We start from the raw sequence: 8,144 nt of genomic DNA, 5'->3' as shown, positions 1-8,144 counted from the left end.
TATGAGGCTGTGTTTGAGGGTGGGATGTACAAAGAGGCGTACTTACTCTTACATATGTAGAAGATGTTCTGCCTTCAGATCCCCTCCCCGTAATTTTATGATTTGTGATTTGTGAACAAACTTGAAGACTCAGAGACTGACATGACACGGACTTCAAAAACCAGATGTTGTATTGAAGAGATGCCTTCACAGAATGAACAAAGAGTCACTACGACAGCTCTGGGGTCTTGAAGCAAGAGTCACACTCAACCTTACAACCAAGACATTGCACCCTGCCTACATTTTAAGCCTGCACTCACCCGACCCCCAGGTGGGTGGGCCTTGCCCTGTTGTGTGGATCAATACAGTTATGTGATTGGATGTGGAGTGTTGCATTTGGCATATGTATACAGGTGACATGCTTGCATTGTTTATCTGAACGGTATGTGTTATATCAAAACTTTGTGCTGCCTGTGTCTTGTGTAAGCATGATAAGCAAAGAACAGAATATTTCATGACCCCTGTTGTCCAAGGAGATATGAAGACCTTAGTTTTATCAGTTATGTACGCTGTGTCATCATGTGGTCTGAGGACAAGCGTCATGGAACATTCCGTCTAACACAGTTTAACAGACAAAGTGTACATTTGAGACATGGCTGACTTTGAGATACAAAGAGACATGCAAACAGTTATTTTAAGAAAAAGATTGACATTCATCCAACATGGTCAGACATATATTCACACAGAGACATATAGGAAGGAACAAACACAGTTAGTGTACATGAAGCACAAACATATGAATGTGAATACAGTAGTTACTGATAATGTGAGTCAGGGACATTTAGGTTTGTTATGTAATGTGTGGATTGATTGATAACTATTGTGTTTTCATATATTTTGGCTTTTGGCAAGGACACTGTAGGTAGTTGAACCCCATTCCACCAGTGTGAAACTACCACTACTATGGTTTGCCTTTTGTCTTTTTTTTTTTTGTTTGTTTTTGTTTTGTTTTTTTTTGTTTTTTTTTTTTTGTTTTTTTGGCCATTGGTGAAAAGCAAAAACACTAATGGAACAACATGATTTTTAAGTGTTTTGAAGGCTCAGTCTGGTTAGATTTCTTTTTGGAGGTGAAGTAAAGGGTATGTATGGTGGAATATTGTAATAAGTATGATTTTTTTTAGATGATCTGCAGATAGTTTTAGATATAAGGTCAAGTGGGAGGGAGAAGTGTTGGCTTTTTAAATACCTAAAAGACACTGCACTCATATATGGGATTTAGTACTGCTATAATGGATTGATGCAGAAGGTGGCAGCAATGCAACAATAAGGATGTCGGCTGCCGTTTTCCGCCACAGAAGAAGACAGGAACTCTTGATTTATTCACAGGACTGTATTTCTGCATTTTCAAAATGCCACAAAGAACTATTAAATCATTAAAATTAAATAAAAAGTACTTAATTTACTTATATTTGCAGTCAGTCTGGGTAAATTGTGGGTCCCATTGATTGTTCCGCTAAGGCTAAGCTAATGTTAGCTCATTAAACTGCTGCACTTAACACCATATAAGAAGAAAGGGTGCGCTTGATCTTATTCATAGGCATGTTTCAAGAAGCAATGCATTTCCAGAGCGGGCCAACTCTGTAATGAAAATAAAGGTTTCAAAATAAAGGTTTTGAAAATTATTCCCAAAAGTTTTCATAACAAAGGATGCACATCATCGTGCCTTGCACGAGCCATATCCGAAAGCTGAGTTATGCGAGCCACTTACACGCACTCACACAGATGTTTCTTGCTTTATAGACAGATGGTCCAACTTGAGCTTTGTGGTCTAATTTAGTATGTTATGAACATTCAGAAACAAGGATCAATGTTAAAAACCATATGATGAATGAGGAGGACAGATATAGAATATAAATAGCAAAAGAGGTCATTTAATAAGAAAGCAAAAGACCTGACAGATGGAACAAGTCAAAGGGTGTGTGCATGATTCATATTTAACAGGGTTAATTATTAACAATTAAAACCACTGGTGTATTATCAGGTGATTAGAGAGCGAACAAGGTCCATGAAAACTTCTGATTGCAATATTCTTCTTTTTGTGGTATAATTAATTTTGTTCAATGATTAAATCTTCAGTTAGAATGGCACATCATATAATTACAGGTTGATACCAGGATTTTTTTTTTTATCTAGTTTATTTTTTTAGTTGTTAAGGTTCCTTTTCAGGGCATTACTGCTACAGCACTGATTCTAGGTATTGTCCATACAACCATACCGTAAAACAGGAAGCACCAGAACCCTAAAAACATGGACCTTCATTCTCAATATTTGCAAACATGAGTGACACAAAATACCCATGAAACAAGTCTGCTCTTCAGGACTGTTGTTAGATTAGATTAAATTAGATAGAACTTTATTGAACCCTTGGGAAGACTTCCTCAGGGAAATTGAGGTTCCAGCAGCACTGTATAGCAGCACACATGGTAAGAAGCACACAGAGTGTCAAAAGTGAAAGCAGAAAAGGAAAAATAGTTTGCAAATATAAACATAAATACACAATATAAATACAAGATATACTGATCAATACTGGTTTACTGGCTACCACTGTTCCTCTCATTCCCGACCTCTGTCTTCCTGTTACTCCTCCTCTCCTGAGTGAGTTGTATAGTCTGATGGCCTGTACATATGCCTATTTTGACAAGTGCACAAAGAAATATCTCTCATCCCCACACAATTTTATTTCAACAATGGACCCATGCTATTTTCACTGCTCAACCTCAACCCCAATTCTAGTGAAGTTGGGATGTTGTGTAAAATATAAATAAAAACAGAATACAATGATTTGCAAATCCTCTTCAACCTATATTCAATTAAATACACCACAAAGACAAGATATTTAATGTTCAAACTGATAAACTTTATTGTTTTTGTGCAAATATTTGTTTATTTTGAAATGGATGCCTGCAACACATTTCAAAAAAGCTGGGACAGTGGTATGTTTACCACTGTGCTACATCACCTTTCCTTCTAAGAACACTCAGTAAGCATTTGGGAACTGAGGACACTAATTGTTGAAGCTTTGTAGGTGGAATTCTTTGCCATTCTTGCATGAGGTATGACTTCAGTTGTTCAACAGTCCGGAGTCTCCATTGTCGTATTTTGCGCTCTAGATTCTCTGAATCTTCTGATTATATTCTCGACTGTAGATGATGGAATCCCTAAATTCCTTGCAATTGAACATTGAGAAACATTGTTCTTAAAGTGTTGGACTATTTTTTCACGTAGTTGTTCACAAAGTGGTGATCCTCGCCCCATCTTTGATTGTGAACGGTTTAGCCTTTGGGGGATGCTCCTTTTTATACCAAATCATAACACTCACCTGTTTCCAATTAGGTGTTCTTTGAGCATTCATCAGCTTTTCCGGTCTTTTGTTGCCTCGTCCCAGCTTTTTTGAAATGTGTTGCAGGCATCCATTTCAAAATGAGCCAATATTTGCACAAAACAATAAAGTTTATCAGTTTGAACATTAAATATCTTGTCTTTGTGGTGTATTCAATTGAATATAGGTTGAAGAGGATTTGCAAATCATTGTATTCTGTTTTTATTTGCATTTCACACAACGTCACAACTTCAGTGGAATTGGGGTTGTACAGTAGTGTTCAGAATCATAGTAGTGCTACGTGACTAAAAAGATTAATCCAGGTTTTGAGTATATTTCTTATTGTTACATGGGAAACAAGGTACCAGTAGATTCAGTAGATTCTCACAAATCCAACAAGACCAAGCATTCATGATATGCACACTCTTAAGGCTATGAAATTGGGCTATTAGTAAAAAAAAGTAGAAAAGTAAAACGTAGTAGTACTACTATTATTCTGAACACTACTGTATATCAACAGAGATTGTATCTTAGTTAAGAACAACAGAATCACACAATACTATGTACTTTTTAATTACACCTTGTTCTACCCTTCGGCTCAGACTCTATGCACATTTGAGAACACCTCCTTCTGGTCACAGATGTTTTCTTTCTTTTATAAAATCTCTGGCCAGAAAATTAAAATCTCCATATTGCCTTCCCTTGTCCCTTCATGGGAAGAATCACTGAGGATCCTACAGGTGTTTACACTCACTCACTCACTCACTCATCAACCACTTACTCCAGTTAAGGGTTGCGAGGGGATGGAGCCTATCCCAGCAATCACAGGACATGAGGCGGGGTACACGCTGGACAGGACGGCAGTCTGTCGCAGGGCCACATACAGACAAACAAACATACAGTTACAGACAATTTTAAAGTTTCCAATCCACCTAACCTGCATGTCTTTGGATGTGGGAGGAAGCCGAAGCACCTGGAGGGAACAAACGCAAACAAGGGGAGAACATGCAAACTCCACACAGAAAGGCCACAGGTCGGAATCAAACCAATGACCTTGTTGCTGTGAGACAACAGTACTAACCACTAAGGCACCATGCTGCCCCTTCAGGTGTTTAATTCAATTTAATTCAACTTATTTTATTATACAAAACCAAATCACAACAAAGCTGCATCAAGGCACTTCACATGAGTAAGGTCTAACCTTATCAAATCCCCTTGAGCAATCACACAGGCAAGAGTGGTAAGAAAAAAACACCCTCTGATGATGTTGAGGAGAAACCTCAAGCAGACCAGACTCAGAGGGGTAACCCATGCTGCTTAGGCCAATTTAACAGTGGCAAGGTTTTTGCAAAATTTTACCTGAAGAAACAGGAAATAGAAAATCCAGAAAACCATTTAATCAAAATGCATTGCTGAGGTGAGCACACAGTCATTGGCGCTACAGGCGGGGTGTTGTGAAATAACCATCCGAAATGTCCTCAGAGTATGTCAGCAGTCTTATGTCATTATGCAAATGGTGAGTATATGCAGAAAGTGGAGAAGAGACTGACATGAAATAACATTATGATGTGAAGAGCCATGGAAGGCCAGCTCAACCGTTTACTGCACTAATGCTTGTTGCAATCTGGCCTGTTTGAAAAGGGTCAGGTAGGGTCATCTTATAATCAGGACTGTCTTCTATTTGGACCAGTACAGTTTTACCTCTTTAATATTATCTTGAATAAAAGTCATTGTATATTACTGGAATGACTAACACCGCATGTTATACAGTGCTGGTATGCAACATACCCGTCTGTTTTAAGGCAATGCAAAATGTCAACATGCATTTTTATTGATGTATTCCATTGGATGATGATGCTGAGGCTCTTCCCAACAGAGTGCTGGCTGATCTGAATATCAAAGCCGAGAGCCTGTTCAAATGTATTCCCCACATGTTGTTTTTCAGTGTAGCTTTGACCCTGCAGAAGGAGCCTTCTGTTCAAATTCAAACAACACCAATGCAGGAATCAAGCTGATGCCACTCGTGGGGGACCAGAATTAAAGACTTCACTTTCCACTACCAGATTGCATGTTCATGCTGTACCACCTACCCTTTGCTCAACTGATTAGTATTTCAGAAAAATGCCATTCTGTCGCAACTCACTTTGTGTATGATTTTTTTTTTTTAGCTCAGTCTGAAAGTTCTAATCGTGTAGTCATCTCTTTCATGTCCTCTTTCATAGCTTTCAGTGTAAAGCCATTTAACAAGCCATGAATTGACTAAATACTAAATAGTTCTTGTTTACAATGGAAGAGGTTTATGATTTTTCATTTGTTCTTGAAAGGGAGGCAGACACGCCATTGCACAAGCAATTTGATCTTGGTACAATAAATGTCACATCAGACTTTCCTCCTTTCAGAAAATTCAATTCTGTGCCATTGTATGTTTCCTATAAATGTCACAGGTTGACAAGTGAGAGAGGAACATACTGTTGACTAGGTGGAAGTTAAAAAGAACAAAATTACAGTACCTATCTTACAAGCAGCATTGGCCACCAGACAGAGGCTTTGGAAATTAACAAAACCAATAAATAGGCTGATTTTAAGTTACATGTAACTTCATTGAGACCTGCTTCTGACTTCATTCCATTTAAAAGTTTTCTCTACAACAAGCCCAGACATGTCCAGCAGGTGCCAGATGGGGTATATATCATTTGTACGTATAGTAGCATATCACATAAACAAAATAATGTTGCTTGTTGGATTGATCTAGTGCATCAAAATTCACCAGGTTAATAAGTTTATCCTCATTAGCAGAATATTTATTATTTTTAACTTATGCACCCAAGTCTCGTGGTATTAGATCGCGATACCATCGCAAAATATGGCAGATTTCTGTGATGGGGCAGTCTAACCCTAAACCTAATGGTCTATTGGCGGGTCCGCAAAACAGCCCAGTCTCAGGCAGTTCGTGACCTATTAGACTGTGATACCATCACGAAAACAAGTTACATTTCATGAGTGTATCAGATTAGATCACTTTATATGATACCATAATGAACTGCCATCAGACTGCATTGGTTATTGTGTTAATGAACTGGACGGGAACAACTCTACAGTGTACATGAGAAAACTTTTCCAAAGCAGAAATTAGGAATTAGCTTGTCAGTTTTACAGCACTGAACTATGAACTATTTTAAAATCACATAAACAGAATGTTTCATCAGATGGATGACAATACAAATAGATTCTCAAAGCAAAACTGTTAACTCATGATTGAGTTGTGACCATGCTAGCTAGCCATTCCAGATACCACGGCCAAAAAGACTCAACAAACTTAATTTGACTAAATAGACAGTGTACAGACATTTGCAAATCCAAGGCTACAATCTCCTGTTTTAAGACAGGAGAGTTTTAATCTGTGTAATCACTCTAGAGCATAAGTGTCAAACTGATTTCAGAAAGGTCCAAGAGGGTGCACGTTTTCTTTGTAACCATCAACTCCGCCAGATGATTTCACTTTGAGCAGATGGGAGGAGTTCATCAATGAAATCACTTGGCGGACTTGGAGTTACAAAGAAAACCTGCACCCTCTTGGCTCTTTCTGGAATTGGTTTGACACCTGTGCTGTAGACCTTGACTCAAACGAAGTGTTTTGTTCTTGATGGAGGCATAATTTATTATTTTGCAGTGTTTATTTTCAAGCAGAACAAACACCTCACTGTTTAACAGATGTACAAATATATTTTACAACAAAAATGCAACAGCCAACTTAGGTTATGATTAGGAGTTAGGGTCTGTGTAGTCTCTACCCTTAGTCAGGCAAACGGCTCAGTTATACATTTGGCCACCTTCCTTGACCACCTGTCCTTTCTGAGTTTCATGTTGTAGCCAATTAAATGTTATGATGTTTTATAATTCATTGAACCAGTTTGGTAAATTTTGCCAGAGTGGAGTAGAAACTGTTTAAAAAATAAATAATGAAAAAAAATAATAAAAAATAAATGAGAATTATACAGTGACAATCAGAGGGTGCTTAAGATTGCTTGCCTCTACTGGTGGTTGGCTCTCACTGCGGTATTGTATCACTTCCTGTTCCGGAGCACAGCGGTGTTTTGCTGTATCTGTTAGCTGTTTAATCTGCACAGTTAGATTGATCTAGTTAACTAGATAACGATTTGTTTCACAGTGTAATCTTCACGTGCCTTAACTAAAGCACTCCCTCTGCTGAATCACCTCTAAATTATTTACACATTATTCACTTTGTGTGTTTTTAGGAATCCGCTAGCTTAGCGCAGCTACTAGCTCTTAGCCGGTTTAGCATGGCGGCTTCTCCTGTCTCTCCTGCACTTTTCTGCTCTGGGTGTGAAATGTTTAGTTATTCCTCGGCCTCCTTTAGCAGTAATGGTACTTGTAATAAGTGTAGCTTATTCGTAGCTTTGGAGGCCAGGCTGGGCGAATTGGAGACTCAGCTCCGCACCGTGGAAAATTCTACAGCTAGCCAGGCCCCTGTAGTCGGTGCAGACAAAGGTAGCTTAGCCACCGTTAGTTTCCCTCTGGCAGATCCCGAGCAGCCGGGAAAGCAGGCCGACTGGGTGACTGTGAGGAGGAAGCGTAGCCCTAAACAGAAGCCCCGTGTACACCACCAATTCACATTTCTAACCGTTTTTCCCCACTCGACGACACACCCGCTGAGGATCAAACTCTGGTTATTGGCGACTCTGTTTTGAGAAATGTGAAGTTAGCAACACCAGCAACCATAGTCAATTGTCTTCCAGGGGCCAGAGCAGGCGACATTGAAGGAAAT

The sequence above is a fragment of the Thalassophryne amazonica genome, chromosome 12 (assembly GCF_902500255.1).
Source record: "Thalassophryne amazonica chromosome 12, fThaAma1.1, whole genome shotgun sequence".
Lineage (NCBI taxonomy): Eukaryota > Metazoa > Chordata > Actinopteri > Batrachoidiformes > Batrachoididae > Thalassophryne > Thalassophryne amazonica.
This window is presented reverse-complemented; position numbering follows the sequence as displayed.